The 16,267-nt window shown below is 38.5% G+C and overlaps 1 protein-coding gene and 1 long non-coding RNA gene across 5 annotated transcripts in view; one reads left to right on the top strand and one right to left on the bottom strand.

Moving 5' to 3' along the window:
• SLC9A7 (solute carrier family 9 member A7) overlaps positions 1–16,267 on the top strand; it is a 154,536-nt gene that overhangs the window by 24,602 nt on the left and 113,667 nt on the right. The gene's annotated exons all lie outside the window — the stretch shown is intronic.
• LOC116747428 lies at positions 1,339–14,893 on the bottom strand. Its single transcript, XR_004348038.1, has 3 exons — positions 14,761–14,893; positions 11,186–11,188; positions 1,339–1,374 (listed from the first exon to the last, which is right to left on the bottom strand). It is a non-coding gene; the product is annotated as an uncharacterized LOC116747428 (long non-coding RNA).

Here is a 16,267-nt window from a genome sequence, read left to right as displayed (position 1 = left end):
TAAAATACTAGGAATAAACCAACCTAAGGAGACAAAAGACTTGTACACAGAAAGCTATAAGACACTGCTGAAAGAAATTAAAGATGATACAGACAGATGGAGAGATATACCGTGTTCTTGGATTGAAGAATCAACATTGTGAAAATGACTGTAGTACCCAAAGCTATCTATAGATTCAGTGGCATTTTTCACAGAACTAGAACAAAAAATTCACAAATTGTATGGAAACACAAAAGACCCCAAATAGCCAAAGCAATCTTGAGAAAGGAAAATGGAGCTGGAGGAATCAGGCTCCCTGACTTCAGACTATAATACAAAGCTGCAGTAATCAAGACAGTGTGGTACTGGCACAAAACAGAATTATAGATCAATGGAACAGGATAGAAAGCCCAGAGATAAACCCATGCACATATGGTCACCTTATCTTTGCTAATGGAGGCAAGAATATACACGGGAGAAATGACAGCCTCTTCAGTAAGTGGTGCTGGGAGCACTGGACAGCTACATGTAAAAGAATGAAATTAGAACACTTCCTAACGCCATACACAAAAATAAACTCAAAATGGATTAAGGCCTATATGTAAGGGCAGACACTGTAAAACTCTTAGAGGAAAACATAGACAGAACACTCTATGACATAAATCACAGCAAGATCCTTTTTGACCCACCTCCTAGAGAAATGGAAGTAAAAGCAAAAATAAACAAATGGGACCTAATGAAACTTCAAAGCTTTTGCATAGCAAAGGAATCCATAAACAAGACCAAAAGACAACCCTCAGAATGGGAGAAGATATTTGCAAATGAAGCAACTGACAAAGGATTAATCTCCAAAATTTACAAGCAGCTCAGTAGCAAAAAACAAACAACCCAATCAAAAAATGGGCAGAAGTCCTAAATAGACATTTCTGCAAGGAAGATACACAGATTGCCAACAAACACATGAAAGGATGCTGAACATCACTAATCATTAGAGAAATGAAATCAAAACTACAATGAGGTATCACCTCACACCGGTTAGAATGGCCATCATCAAAAAATCTAGAAACAGTAAATGCTGGAGAGGGTGTGGAGAAAAGGTAACCCTCTTTCACTGTTGGTGGGAATGTAAATTGATACAGCCGCTATGGAGAACAGTGTGGAAGTTCCTTAGAAAACTAGAAATAGAACTACCATATGACCCAGCAATCCCACTACTGGGCATATACCCTGAGAAAACCATAATTCAAAAAGAGTCATGTACCACAATGTTCACTGCAGCACCATTTACAATCGCCAGGACATGGAAGCAACCTAAGTGTCCATCGACAGATGAATGGATAAAGATGTGGCACATACCTACAATGGAATATTACTCAGCCATAAAAGGAAATGAAACTGAGTTATTTGTAGTGAGGTCCATGGACCTAGAGTCTGTCATACAGAATGAAGTAAGTCAGAAAGGGAAAAACAAATACCATATGCTAACACATATATATGGAATCTAAAAAAAAAAAGTTGGTTCTGATAAACCTAGGGGCAGGACAAGAATAAAGACACAGACTTAGAGAAGGGACTTGAGGACATGGGGAGGGGGAAGGGTAAACTGGGACGAAGTGAGAGAGTGGCATGGACTTATGTATACTACCAAATGTAAAATAGATAGCTAGTGGGAAGCAGCCACATAGCACAGGGAGATCAGCTTGGTGCTTTGTGACCACTTAGAGGGGTGGGATCGGGAAACTGGGAGGGAGATGCAAGAGGGAGGAGATATGGGGATATATGTATATGTATAGCTGATTCACTTTGTTATACAGCAGAAACCAATACAACATTGTAAAGCAGTTATGCTCCAGTAAAGATGTTAAAAAAAAAGAAAATGTATGCTGCGTCCCTCTATATTCATTTCTCCTTGACATTGTAGTAACCACTTTTGTTTGTCTTTCCTGTATTTCTTCACGTAAATATAAGCAAATAACAAATATATGTTCTGATTTCCACCCTTCCTCCATAAAAGGTAGTATATACCATGTGTCCTGTAGTGCATCTTGTGTTTTTCATTTAAGTTATCCTAGAGATGTTGCCATATTAGAACAAAGAAGTCTTCCCCATTCGTTTCTTTTATAGCTGCAAGGTATTCTATTGTGTGGATGTACCATAATTTAGTCCTTTGGTGTTGGATGCTAGGATGGTTTCCAGGCTTACTGTCACCAAGCAATACTGCACTGGATAACCTTGAACATCTTGTACATGTGTGGTTGTATCTGCGGGATAGATTCCTAGAAGTAAGATTGCTGGCTCAAAAGGTAAATACATTTGCAATTTTGGGTGATATTGCCAGATTCTTTTCATTAGAAGTTGTACTATTTTTCACTCTTACCAGCAATGAAAGTGCCCATTTTCCCAGTCTTGCCAAAAGAATGTGTTGTCAAACTTCTGGACTTTTGTCAATTTGAGAGATAAGAATGGTATCTCAGTGTCATTTAATTTGCATTTCTCTTATAAATAATGATGAATATCTTTTCAAAAGGTTAAGAGCCATTTATATTTTTTTCTTGTGAATTGCCTATTTATATTCTTTACATATTTTTTCCTTATGGACTTGTCTCTTTCTTGATTCTAGGACTTTTTTTTAACGTCTTTATTGGAGTATAATTGCTTTATAATGGTGTGTTAGTTTCTGCTTTATAACAAAGTGAATCAGCTATACATATACATATAACCCCATATCTCCTCCCTTTCGCGTCTCCCTCCCACCCTCCCTATCCTGCCCCTCTAGGTGGTCACAAAGCACTGCGCTGGTCTCCCGTGTGCTATGCAGCTGCTTCCCACTAGCTAGCTATTTTACATTTGGTAGTATATATATGTCCATGCCACTCTCTCACTTTGTCCCAGCTTACCCTTCTGACTCCCCATGTCCTCAAGTCCATTCTCTATGTCTGTGTCTTTATTCCTGTCCTGCCCCTAGGTTCTTCAGACCTTTTTTTTTTTTTCAGATTCCATGTATATGTGTTAGCATACCGTATTTGTTTTTCCCTTTCTGACTTACTTCACTCTGTATGACAGACTCTAGGTCCATCCATCTCACTACAAATAACTCAATTTCATTTCTTTCTGTAGCTGAGTAATATTCCATTGTATATGTGCCACATCTTCTTTATCCATTCATCTGTCAATGGACACTTAGGTGGCTTCCATGTAGGACCATTTTAATATATTAGGGAGATTAGCCCCCTTATCTGTGATGGGTTGCAACTATTTTTTTCAGTTTATCTTTTTTTAAAAAAACCTTGATTATGTGTTTTCCTCCTCTTAGAAGTTTGTTGTTTTTGCTATCAAATAGTCAAAGTTTTCAGTTTTTACTCTTAAGATGTCTGGACTTCATCATTAGAAAGATGCTCCCCAAATATCTACTTAGTTGTACCATCACCAGTTACTAAAAAGTTCATATCGACCCTGCTGATTTGAGATGCCTTCTCTATCATACCCTAAATTTCTATTCTGTTCCATTGGTATGATTCTATTCATGAATTAATGCCATCAATATTATTACTGTACCAGTATTAAATAGTTCCAATGGTTTCAGCCCTTAGAATATTTTAAAATATGTTAGGGCTAATGTCCCTCATTGCTCATTTTTCCCCTTGAGTTTTCCCAGTTCTTGTCTGTTTAGTTTTGCATATGACTCTAGAATTCTCTAGTTCCCAAATGCCTATTGGTACTTTTATTGAGATAGCATTGAATTTATGAATCAGTGTGGGAAGAATAATTTTTACCGTGTTGATTCTTCCTATTCAAGGACCTCCTGTGCCTTTCTATTTTTCAAGACTCTTGTGTTCTTCAGGAGTATTTTTGAGTTTTCCTCTTAAGTTTTGTACCTTTCTTATTAACATTAAACCTAGATATTTTATGTTTTTGTTAATATTATGAATGAGGTCTTCTTGTCCATTATATCTTTAAACTGTATTGTTGTTCTGGAATACTTTTCATTTAAATTGGCTTAGCCACATTATTTTTCATTTTCTTTACTCTCATTTTCACAGCCCAGGATATTTCCTGAAAATTGTCAAATGCTTTTTACTACATTTCTACCTTGAAATGAAGTATCTTGAAAATTAATGTAAACAAATCAAAGTACTGAAAATGACTTAGGGTTTCTAGTGTAGATGTTAGCATAAGTGCTTGAAGGCAGAGAAGGCAAAACCCAGAGTGTATTTTGATATTGGTTTGGTGGAGGCTGGCTTGTCATGAACCAAAAACTTGGCATCCTTAAAGTTAACAGATTGATCACTTGTATTAGAGATAACACTGAATAACTATTTTGGCTAATTGTTGAATGGCAAGTGTTGAAAATTCGTATTTGGCCAACACCAAACCAAAGTATCACCAACTTAAAGTGAATCTCTGAGTTTACTAAATCTATATTTTATTCAGGGATGCGTTATTATTGCAGTTTTATTAAAAATGTCAGTTGTCATGTTTTCAAAGTTTGACATTACAGAGTGTAATTTCTCAGCACTGTCAGCTGCTAGATTGCATGGGGGAGTTCATTAGGTCGTATTTGTGTGATACCGAAGAGATAACTAGAAATTAAATGCAACTCTAGGAGTCTGTTTTGTGATGTTAATGGTACCAAACAATTCTACAAAGATTCGAATTATAACCTAATGTCTATTATTGTATCTTGTGTTGTTACTTAAACTTTTAGATATTTTTTGACTTAACCAGATATATTGTTTTTCCTTAAGTTATTTAGTGATTGCACTGTTCATTCAACCTTCACTGTTTACCTGTTTATTTCTTAATATATTCCTTTTTAAAAGTCAGGTTTATTGAGATATACTTTCATACGATAAGATTCGTTCTTTTTATGTATAGAGTTTGGTGAGTCTTCCCATACACATACACTTGTGTGACCACCACCAAAATCAATATATAGAACATCTATCCCCCCAGAAAGTCCTTGTGCATCTTTGCAGAGCATGCCCTCCTCCTACTCCAGCCCTCGGCAACTACTGGTCTGTTTTCTGTCCCTATAATTTAGCCTTTTCTAAAACTTCAAGTGAATGAAGTCATATATTAGGTACCCTTCTGTGTCTAGCTTCTTTCACCTAGCAAAATACTTTTGCAATTCATCCATGTTGTTGTGTGTATCAGTAGTCTGTTTCTTTGTTATTACTGAGCAGTATTCCATTGCATGGATGCATCATGGTTTACTTGCACATTCACCATTCGTTGAACATTTGGGTTGTTTTCAGTTCTGGGTATTATAAATAAAGCTGCTCTGAACATTTGCCTACACGTCTTTGTGTGGGCATGTGTTTTCATTTCTGTTGGATAAACACCCAAGAGTGAGATTTCTGGGTTGTATGGTAAGTGTATGTTTAACTTTAGAAAAACCTGGCAACCTTTTTCAAAGGGACTGAACATTTTGCATTCCCAGCAGCAGTGTGGAAGATTGCTCCACAGCCTTAACAATTTTTCTTATTTAGGAATTTTTAATTTTAGCCATTCTAGTGTGAAGTGGTATCTTATTGTTTTAATTTGCATCTCCCTAATGATCAGTGATGTGGAACTTCTTTTCTTGTGCTTATTTGCAGTCTGTATACCTTGTTGTGTTCTGTTCATATTTTTTGGCCCATTTTTAATCTTCTTTTTTCTTTTGGTCTTCTTGAGTTGTGCTTTTATATTTTTTCGGTGCAAATTCTTTATCAGATAAGGGGTTTGCAGTATTTTCTCCCTACCTGTGGCTTGTTGTTTTCATTTCCTTAGCAGTGCCTTTTGAAGAGTAGAAGTTTTAGATTTTGATAAAGTCCAATTTGTCCGTTTTTCCCTTTATGGTTTGTATTTTTTGTGTCCATCTTAATGCATTTTTTTTTACTTTTTTTTTTTTTTTTTGCGGTACGCAGGCCTCTCACTGTTGTGGCCTCTCCCGTTGCGCAGCACAGGCTCTGGACGTGCAGGCTCAGCAGCCATGGCTCACGGGCCCAACCGCTCCACGGCATGTGGGATCCTTCCGGACCGGGGCACGAACCCGTGTCCCCTTAATGCATTATTAATAAGTTAACTGTTTTGTATATAAAATCAACAGCTCTCCTAGTCATTTATCAACACTTTTTTTTACAATAATAAAGATGAATATATCACTCAAGAGACTGGTAGAATTTCTACATGTAAAACACATAAGGCAATCTGTACTCCAAATTACAAATAGATTTTATAATAAATACAAAAGGCATGCCTTGTTTATATTACTCATGTTGATATGCTGGTCACATGTGATGACATTCTATATCTTGTTGTCACATGGTCGTTGATCACTAACAGTTAAGGAATACCCAAAATGCCATTGAGGGAGACGTTCAGTTACTTCTGAAGACTGAAGCTGATTTGTGCCTGAGTCAAACTTTGGGACATCCCTCATTTATATTGATTAGTTCTTTGTGTTTATTTTGGTATTGTTTACTAATTACAGATTCCAGTCTTTCCATAAAGAGACCCAAGTAAGCCCAACCATGATTTTCACAAAATTAAGTCGTATGTTGACTACCCAAGTATTTGTGGCTATTTGTTGTACAGGGACACAGACTCTTCTCACAAGGACTGCTATGGGAGTGCTATGTGGAGGAGGTTATTAAGAAATTAGCTTTATGATCCCTCTGGAGCTGCTTCTTCCAGCAAGAGAAACAGAAAAATCGAGAGAGTGGTTTGGATTAGGCTTTCGGTCTTTAACATTTCATGTGTGTCCTCACTGTCATCCAGACACTGAGAAAATGATGTAGCATTCCTTCACTCTAGCAGAATAATTGTGACCCAGCTTTATTTTATTTATTTATTTGAGTTTTATTTTATACAGCAGGTTCTTATTAGTTATCTGTTTTATACATATTGGTATATAAATGTCAATCCCAATCTCCCAATCCATCCCCCCACCTCTTTCCCCCTTGGTGTCCATACGTTTGACCTCTACATCTGTGTCTCTACTTCTGCCTTGCAAACTGGTTCATCTGTACCATTTTTCTAGATTCCACAAATATGCGTTAACATACGGTATTTGTTTTTCTCTTTCTGACTTACTTCACTATGTATGACAGTCTCTAGGTCCATCCACGTCTCTACAAATGACCCAATGTCGTTCCTTTTTATGGCTGAGTAATATTCCACTGTATATATGTACCACATCTTCTTTATCCATTCATCTGTCAATGGGCATTTAGGTTGCTTCCATGACCTGGCTATTGTAAATAGTGCTGCAATGAACATTGGGATGCATGCGTCTTTTTGAATTATGGTTTTCTCTGGGTATATGCCCAGTAGTGGGACTGCTGGGTCATATGGTAGTTCTATTTGTAGTTTTTTAAGGAACCTCCATACTGTTCTCCAGTTGATACAGATAGTGGCTGTATCAATTTACATTCCCACCAACAGTGCAAGAGGGTTCCCTTTTCTCCATACCCTCTCCCGCATTTGTTGTTTGTAGCTTTCCTGATGATGCCCATTCTAACCGGTATGAGGTGATACCTCATTGTAGTTTTGATTTGCATTTCTCTAATAATTAGTGATGTTGAGCAGCTTTTCATGTGCCTCTTGGCCATCTGTATGTCTTCTTTGGATGACCCAGCTTTATTAGTTGCTTAAATGCAGTTAATGTTTTGCTGAGTTTTTCAGGTTTAAGAGACTATGCTGCAGTGCTGAGTAGTGGGAAGAGGAAATAAAGAAAAGGTTCTCCACCCAAGGAGTTGACACTGAATTGAACACAACCGTCTATGGTGCACCGAAAGCCAGGTCAGGCTGTGTGGCTGAGGTTAGGGCATGTGGGGATCACTGTAGGGCATAACACAGGAAACATAGGATTCAGGGAACAGAATCCTTTGTGGACCTCATTTGCCCTTTTGGAGTTTTGAGGCTGTCTTCTGTTAAAAGATGGGTTGGCATTTGTGAGCAAAGGTTTGGGTTGATTTAGACCTGCCTTAAGAATGATCTTGGTCTCCCATACTCTGTGTCTTTGGAAACGGTCGAGTTAAGATAATTGGGGGATATTGTGTCTGCCTCGGTTGTTGTATGGAGCTGCACCTGGCTTGGGGAGGTGTCAGTTGGAGTGTGGACCTTTAGCCTGCAGAGGATGGTATAAAAGATTGATGGGAAAAGGGGCTGTGGTGTCTCAACAAGACCCCTGAACATCTTGGCTCCCACTGTGGCAGTCATTCACCACTGGTGTGGGTGAGGGGACAGAAGAACTGTGTACTGGGATGGCTTCTGGGCTTCCCATGGAGATGAAGCTGCTGTCCCTGATGTATTTCCTGTCCATATCCTACTCTAAAGCGAAGTAAATGTTATATTAACTGAAAACCTGTTTGGGTCTTGGGAGTCTGATTGCAAGCTTGAACCCATCACTGCGACTGCACTTATGCCTGGGAATGAGAGGTTAGTGATACCAGCTGGGGAGATGCCTTTAGAGTGGTTGTGTTGGGGATGAGGAGGACCTGAATCAGGGTTATAGCAATGAGAAGGTGAGAATAGTGAATATCTGTACCCATCATGGCACTGAGACTCCCGTTAGCAGTTCTGTTAAGTGGTCTGGGGCAGAAGAGAGAACAGAACTCCAACTACAGCTCTGATGAGAGGTCTGAATGGGGTCAGGGGTTCTTCCTAGCTGTGTAAACTATTTTATTTCATTATTTTATTTTATTTTTAAAAAGTTAATTAAAAATTTAATAAACAGTGCTCAATATGTGCCAAGTACTATTCTGGGCACTTTATAAATATGAACTCAGTTCCTCATAACAACGCAATGCCATTTACCATTTACTGATGAGAAAATTGAGGCAAAAAGAAGTAACTTGGCTGAGGTCATCCAGCTTAGTAAACGGTGAAGCTGAGATTTTTAAAAATATTTAATTAATTAATTAATTAATTAGGCTCATCGGGTCTTAGTTGCAGCACACAGGATCTTCTTTGCAGCATGCGGGATCTTTCGTTGTGGTGCACGGGCTTCTTTCTCTAGTTGTGGCTCATGGGCTCAGTAGTTAGAGCGCATAGGCTTAGTTGCCCCAAGGCATGTGGTATTCCAGTTCCCTGACCAGGGATTGAACCCACGTCCCCTGCATTGGAAGGCAGATTCTTAACCACTGGACCACCAGGGAAGTCTCTTAAGCTGAGATTTGAACCCAGGCAGTCTGGCTCCAGAATCCCTGCTTTGAACCATTCCAATTCCTCTAGCTTCTCTTCTGCATTCTTCATCATAGCAAAAGAATGGAATTAGTAGTTGTTTTTTTTAAGGTTATCGTTGATGACTGAGTCAGAATGCTCATGCAGGTTACAGCTGTACAGTTATGTCTTTGGGCAGTTTCTGGGGAGCACAGATTCCTTACATGGGTGAGGAGAGCACCTACCCCTTGGATTGTACCCCTGTACAAGCCAAGGGAAGGCTTATGCTACAGTTATAGGGCCTCACTTCACATCTGTTGACGCCCTCTGCTACTGAGGCAGCCCTTTCCTCAAAGTTCCTCTTAGCATCTTTTGCAGGGCTCACAGCTGTGATGCTTTTGCAGTCTCCTACTTCACCTCTTCATAGGAGAGTGAGGGAGTTTGCTTTGGGAGGAAACCCAGGCAAGGTCTGAGCAATGGGTGTGCGCTTGGGGCTGGCTCAGGGCTTCAGACATTGCTCTGTTGAGGTTTTTTGCCTTTTCTTATGAGAAATCTCATTGTTAATATATGGACTGCCCAACCCAGGCCCTTTAGTCACAGCAAAGAAAGCAAATTGTTCCTTTTCCAAGATGAGCCTTATAATACCACATTATATTATTTTATTGGGTTGGCCAAAAAGTTCGTTTGGGTTTTTCTGTAAGATGCTACCAAAAACCTGAACGAACTTTTTGGCCAACCCAATGTAATATATTACTTCTCATATATTACTTCTCATATCAAGTCCTCCAGTTACGTGTGGTAGTGATTTATGTATTTTATTCATCTTTCTTTTGCTAGGTGGGTAGATTGAATGTGGCTTTTGTATCATGATTTTTATTCTTCACTACAAAGCAGTGATTTGGTTTCTAGGTCGACATTGCAAGCAGCCTGATGTTTTATCACAGCACTTCAGCTTCCTCTCACTGCTGGCTGACCAGGGGTTGCTGAAATATATTATCAACTGAAAAAAACCCACAGAACCTAAGAATTGAGAGTTATGTTTTATTTCGAGACCTTACTTGGAGACAGCCTCTCACAGGCTCTCTGAAGAACTGATACAAAGAGGTAAGGGAGGAGCCAGGATATATATATAGGAGTTTTTGCTAAAAAAACAAAAAACAAAAAAACCCAAACAAACCAACCAAAAAACCATGTAGTCGAACATCAAAAGATTACTGCTGATCACAAAAAACAGACACCTCAAGTTATGTTTTTTTTTTTTTCCGGTACGCAGGCCTCTCACTGTTGTGGCCTCTCCCTTTGCGGAGCACAGGCTCCGGACGTGCAGGCTCAGCAGCCATGGCTCACGGGCCCAGCTGCTCCGCGGCATATGGGATCTTCCCAGACCGTGTCCCCTGCAGCGGCAGGCAGACTCTGAACCACTGCGCCACCAGGGAAGCCCTCAAGTTATGTTTTAACTTGAGGTTTTAGTGTGCTTTTCTATGTGTGGAAAGGTGTCGGAGTCTATGCTTATTGATAATATCAAATTATTCCTTTGATATGCGTCTTAACTATTTAGGGCCAGTATCCTGTTTTTCCCCCATCCTGAATTCCCCTCAGGGTGGCCGGCAACATTTGGGTACCTAAATGGCAGGCAACATTCTTTGTTTACTGAAATGGCAGGCAACAATTTTTTTGTCCACAGTATTGATCAAGTTATTGGTATTTTCATTGTCCTATTTTGTACCGAATGAAGCATGATACATCCCACTCTGTGACTGAAGCTGTGAGTGACAGTTATTTCTGTGTGGTGGCCTAAAATGACAGGTTACTGCTTACTGTGGAAGAATCTTCTGGAGGTCCCCCCCCATACCTCTGCTTTGAGCCCACAGCAGAACTTGTGAATGGCATCTAGTAAATTGCAGTCTTATTGTTACAATGACCCACAGACACAAAGGAGTAACTTTGTATATAAAGTTTTGGAGCACTCAGATCACTTATTTAATGCTCTTTTTCATGGTTTTATTGGTATATGTGCCTGTGAAAAGACTTTGTGATCAGCATCTATCTCTTTTTTGGTTACTTTCTTTAATACTCCAATTCTTTGTGTGAAATGCTTAAATTAAATGTCATAAGTGGGGTTGATAAAACTCTTTTCTTGCCTTACTGAACTTTAGTTTTTACAAATAATCTTAGAATAATTCGGGTAACTAAGATTTGGGAAGGAAACAGTTTTTACTTGTACATAAAAAACCTCTATTACTCTCTTATGTTCCATTTTCTGCAAATAACTCTTATTAGCTAGATTAACTAACATTGTAACAAAGTGTTTTTTTAAAGCCATAGATCACTGCATTTATATTTAGAAAAGCCATAAACAAACAGGCATTTCCCCCTTATTAGGAGGACTTAAACAGATGTTTAAACATTAAGGTAGTGATGACTCTAAAGTATAATTAAACTCTAAGTTAAGGCTTTATGCTTATTTTGAAACCTGTGTTCATAGGCTACTCATGTGTGGAACACCTTTGCATTTTGTAACGAAGTACCACTAAGACTGTTGCTGATCCTGGTACCCAGTCACCCACCCCTCCACAAAAAAAACAGAGGCAATTTTTCATAGAGCACAGGATCATCAAAATAGATTTTTGGTTTATCACCCCTTAGACTAGAATAGAAAATCCACATTTGTTCTAATGTTTGTGCAATTAATAGTCCAAACCATGAAGTTATACGTTTATTGAGAATGTAGGAAGCAAAATGGAAAAAAAAGTGCCCCCTGTTGGTGCATGTCACCAACTGCTTTCACTGACAGCACTTAGCACAATACATAATCATCTCTTCTCTTGATTTACTTTTTTATTTTATTTTTTTTTTGCGGTACGCGGGCCTCTCACTGTTGTGGCATCTCCCGTTGCAGAGCACAGGCTCCGGACGCACAGGCTCAGCGGCCATGGCTCACGGGCCCAGCCGCTCTGTGGCACGTGGGATCTTCCCGGACCGGGGCACGAACCCGTGTCCCCTGCATTGGCAGACAGACTCTCAACCACTGCGCCACCAGGGAAGCCCTTGATTTACTTTTTTATTGGCTACTCCTCCCTACCTGCACTAGACCACAAGGTCCATAAAGGCAAGGCCCATGATGTCCTTCTTCGTGATGGCTCCAATACTGGCTGACTGAGAGCCTCCATAGTCTGCAGTGGGTTGGATGGTGATGCATGGAGGGGAGGGTCTTTTCTCAATCCTGGCCCTTCACTTTGGAATCCAAGCTGTGTTGTGATACTTATAATAATTTAAAACTGTGAAGCATCTGAAGATGACTTTACAGGAAACTGAATTTCAAAGCTAACTTACTTATTTCTTGGAAGCTGAATGGATGAATTTAAAGGAAGAGGACCATTTGCTCTAGATTTGTAAGCCAGAGAAACCAGAGGCTGAGGGATGTGCTCTTTTCCCTCAGTCTCCTATACTCTTGCAGCTCTGATTTCTATCCAGGGTAACATGACCTAGGTGAACTATTTGCATCTTTGAAAATTCCACTCTTCTGCTAGCTGATTAGAGTGGTAAAATGGAAACATATCTTGTGTGTTCTCTATCATTCTGGAGAATTATTAATAAAGTCTCTTTCTGGCAGTTCTCATTGAGTAATTTAATTTTAGAAGTGAAAAGAACATTATCTGTTGGAACACTTGAACCTAAGCAGGCTGTTATATTAAACTCATTTAAGAATAAAAATATTTACTAGAATTTTGTAAGATCAACTCAAAGTTAAGTCAAATTATATCTTCAGATAGGATCAGTAAGATAACCAACACAGGAAATATATTTTAAAAGCACTATTAATATCATCATATGTATTTGGACCAGAGCTAATCATCTTGTGGGAATGCGATTTGAAATCCTTTCTTCAATCTGTTTGTTCCTAAGTTTGGGTTTTCGTGTATCAAGAGACTTCATCTTTAACATCCACTCATATGATGCTTTATCACTTTTTGGAGAGATTTTGCTCTGGGAATTCAGGATATAGTCTTGGCAGTCTGTATGTGTAGGTGGTTTTGCTTTGATACATCATCTCAGAAATCCCCAGGGTTTATTTGGATGAGAGGCCCCCTTAGCTGAGATTCCCTTCTTCTCTATTTTTCTTGTCTTCCTTTTTTTCTCTCTCTCTTTTTTTTCCTTTTCTCCTCTCTGCCAATGCTGTGAGGAAGGTCTTGGAGGACATCATTGTCAGGATGATAGCAAGGTGAGTGAGGGGCACTCTGAGGTGTATTTTTGTTTTTTATTTTATTTTATTTTTTAGCCACGCTGCGTGGCATGTGGGATCTTAGTTCCCCGACCAGGGATCAAACCTGCATCCCCTGCATTGGAAGGTGCAGAGTCTTAACCACTGGACAGCCAGGGAAGTCCGTCTCTGAGGTGTTGAATGGGACGAGTGTTTATGTGTGAGGGCCAGATGGTGGTAGAAAGTGAAACTGGAGAGGTGGCAGATGCCAGGTCTTTGTGGGCCTTGAATGCCATGTTAAGAAGCTTGGGTTTCTTTTCCAGGGGCAGTGAAGTCACTGAAGAATTTTAAGCAGGGCTATGGCATGACTAGCCTTATTTGTGATTCAGAGAAGTTAGTCTGGTGGTGGTTGGAGAATGGATGATTAGGGAACCAGGTTAGAAGCGGAGAGGAAAGTTAAGAAATTATTGTGTAAAGTCCAGGTAGGAGACTGAACCAAAGTAATGTTAGTAAGTTGAACTACTAACTCGCTATGATGAGCAGGAAGAGTGAGTACTTAAGAAGCAGGGTTGGCAGGACTGGGAAATGACAGGATGTGGAGGTGATGCGGTGCCCCTCAGTGGTACCAAGCTTTTGTGCTTGAATCAAGTAATTGCTCAAGTGCTTGAACCAGAGTTGCTTTCTGAGGAAATCTTGTTTGTGATTTTAGAACCTTTCTTTAGCAGGCAAGAAGATACACTTGGAAACTGTAGCTTATACAGCTATTGAGGTCCTCAGTAATGATCTTAGTCATGTTGGTCATTCATCCTGCTTGTGTCAGAAGCCTGGCTGAAAATTTTAGAATTTGAGAATGTTCTTAAGGAATATATTACTTATTAATTCTTTAAAAAATAATTTCAACCTACAACACCAGGAAATGAAAGATTGGACCATAGTATTTTGCCCTCCAGTGTTCCACCCCCAGAGTTGTCCTTATAGAATCAAACTGACATCATGTCTTTAGTTTTCTCTGAGGGCTACGTATATATGGACTACTTTTGCGTTTTGGAGAAAAATGTTATTAAGGCTATTGACCTTAGTGGTCCTCTTTCCCTCTATTTCCACAAAGACCCTGAGACAGATTCTTCTTAGAGCACAGGACCAACAAAATAATTTTTTAATTTAATCAACCCTTAGTATCTATGGCTGAGTCACTTTGCTGTGCACCTGAAACTATCACAACATTATTAATCGGCTATACTCCAATATAAAATAAAAAGTTAAAAAAGAAAAGAAACGAAAACTAGAACTACTATATGATCCAGCAGTTCCATTCCTGGATATATATCTGAAGAAAATGAAAACACTAATTCAAAAAGATACGTGCACCCCAACATTCATGGCAGCATTATTTACAATAGCCAAGATATGGAAGCAACCTAGGTGTCCATCAACACTGACATTAGCAACAACATGTGTGGACTTGGAGGGTATAATGTTTAGTGAAACAAGTCAGGCACAGAAAGACAAATACTGTATGATATCACTTATATGTGGAATCTAAAAAATAAAAAAAGTTAGTAACTATAACAACAATTAAAAAATTTATTAACCCTTAGGCTAGAAAACGAAACTCATGTTTATTCTTGTGTTTTCACTTTGCTCTTGTAAGCAAAAAGTACAGAATTTTAAGCTTATTTTCTATGGCTTTCCTCAGATAACTTTTTTTCTTTTTTTCGATTATGGATTTTTTTCTGTTCTTTTTCTTACTGTATTCATTAATCTTTTAACTAGATTTGTGTTTTTACTTTAAGTCATTTTAATCAGTTGGATATATATTAAAGTATGTTTCTAAGGATAATGAAGATTTTGGATGACCCTATGTCAGTATTTATTAGGATATTTAAGAAGAGGACTGCTTAGACTTCCTTGAACAGTATTTTTTCCTCAGTGACTTTAACACTTTATTACCCAAACATAATATAAATTAACAAGAGAAATATTAGGGCAATTTTTGTGGTACTAAGTGGGATTTCTAGTCACTTGACCCTTTGTATAATTAATGTCTATACTATATATGACCATTTTATATTACTTGGAGCACCTTTGGAGTATTTTCCAGGAATATAGACTGTAGCTGCAACTTTGCTTTTTATGACATAGCTCCTGTCTGCAATGCTCAAGAATGTGACACCCCCTTCCCAATTATTTCATTATTTGGGGGGGAAATGCAATTAGCTTATTCTAGTGACTGCTTTGGCATAACTCATGTGACCAAATGTCCATGATGAAGAACCAGGACTAGGTTTTTTTAAGTTATCATTTGTTTATTTTATAATTACATAAAGAGTTAAATATTACATCCACATTAAGTGTCTTTAAAGTTTATTCTCTTTTTTTGTTGCTTTAAGCTCTTTTTTTCTTCCAGTTTTATTGAGAGAAAATTGATACACAATGCTATATAAGTTTAAGGTGTACAGCTTAATGATTTGACTTATATACATCATGAAATGATTAGTGAACATTCGTCATCTCATACAGATACAAAATTGAAGAAATAGAAAACTTTTTTTTCCTTGTAATGAGAACTCTTGGGATTTACTCCCTTACTAACGTTCATATATAACATACAGCAGTGTTAATTACATTTATCATGTTGTACATTATATCCCTGGTACTTATTTATCTTATACCTGGAAATTTGTACCTTCTGACTACTTTCATCCAGTTCCTCCTCCTCCCTCCTGACCATACCCTCCTCTGGTAACCACAAATCTGATCTCTTTCTCTAAGTTTGTTTTTGAAGTGTAATTGACCTACACCACTATGTTAGTTCTTGTTATACAGTGTAGCGATTTGATATTTTTGTACATTTCAAAATGATCACCAGGTTAAGTCTAGTTACAATCTGTCACCCTATGGAGATATTGTATAATTACTGATGGATGGAGAAGATGTGGTATA

Source organism: Phocoena sinus, chromosome X (genome assembly GCF_008692025.1).
Source record: "Phocoena sinus isolate mPhoSin1 chromosome X, mPhoSin1.pri, whole genome shotgun sequence".
In the NCBI taxonomy this organism is placed as follows: Eukaryota; Metazoa; Chordata; class Mammalia; order Artiodactyla; family Phocoenidae; genus Phocoena; species Phocoena sinus.
Note: the sequence above shows the minus strand (reverse complement) of the source record. Positions and strands in the feature narration are given on the sequence as shown.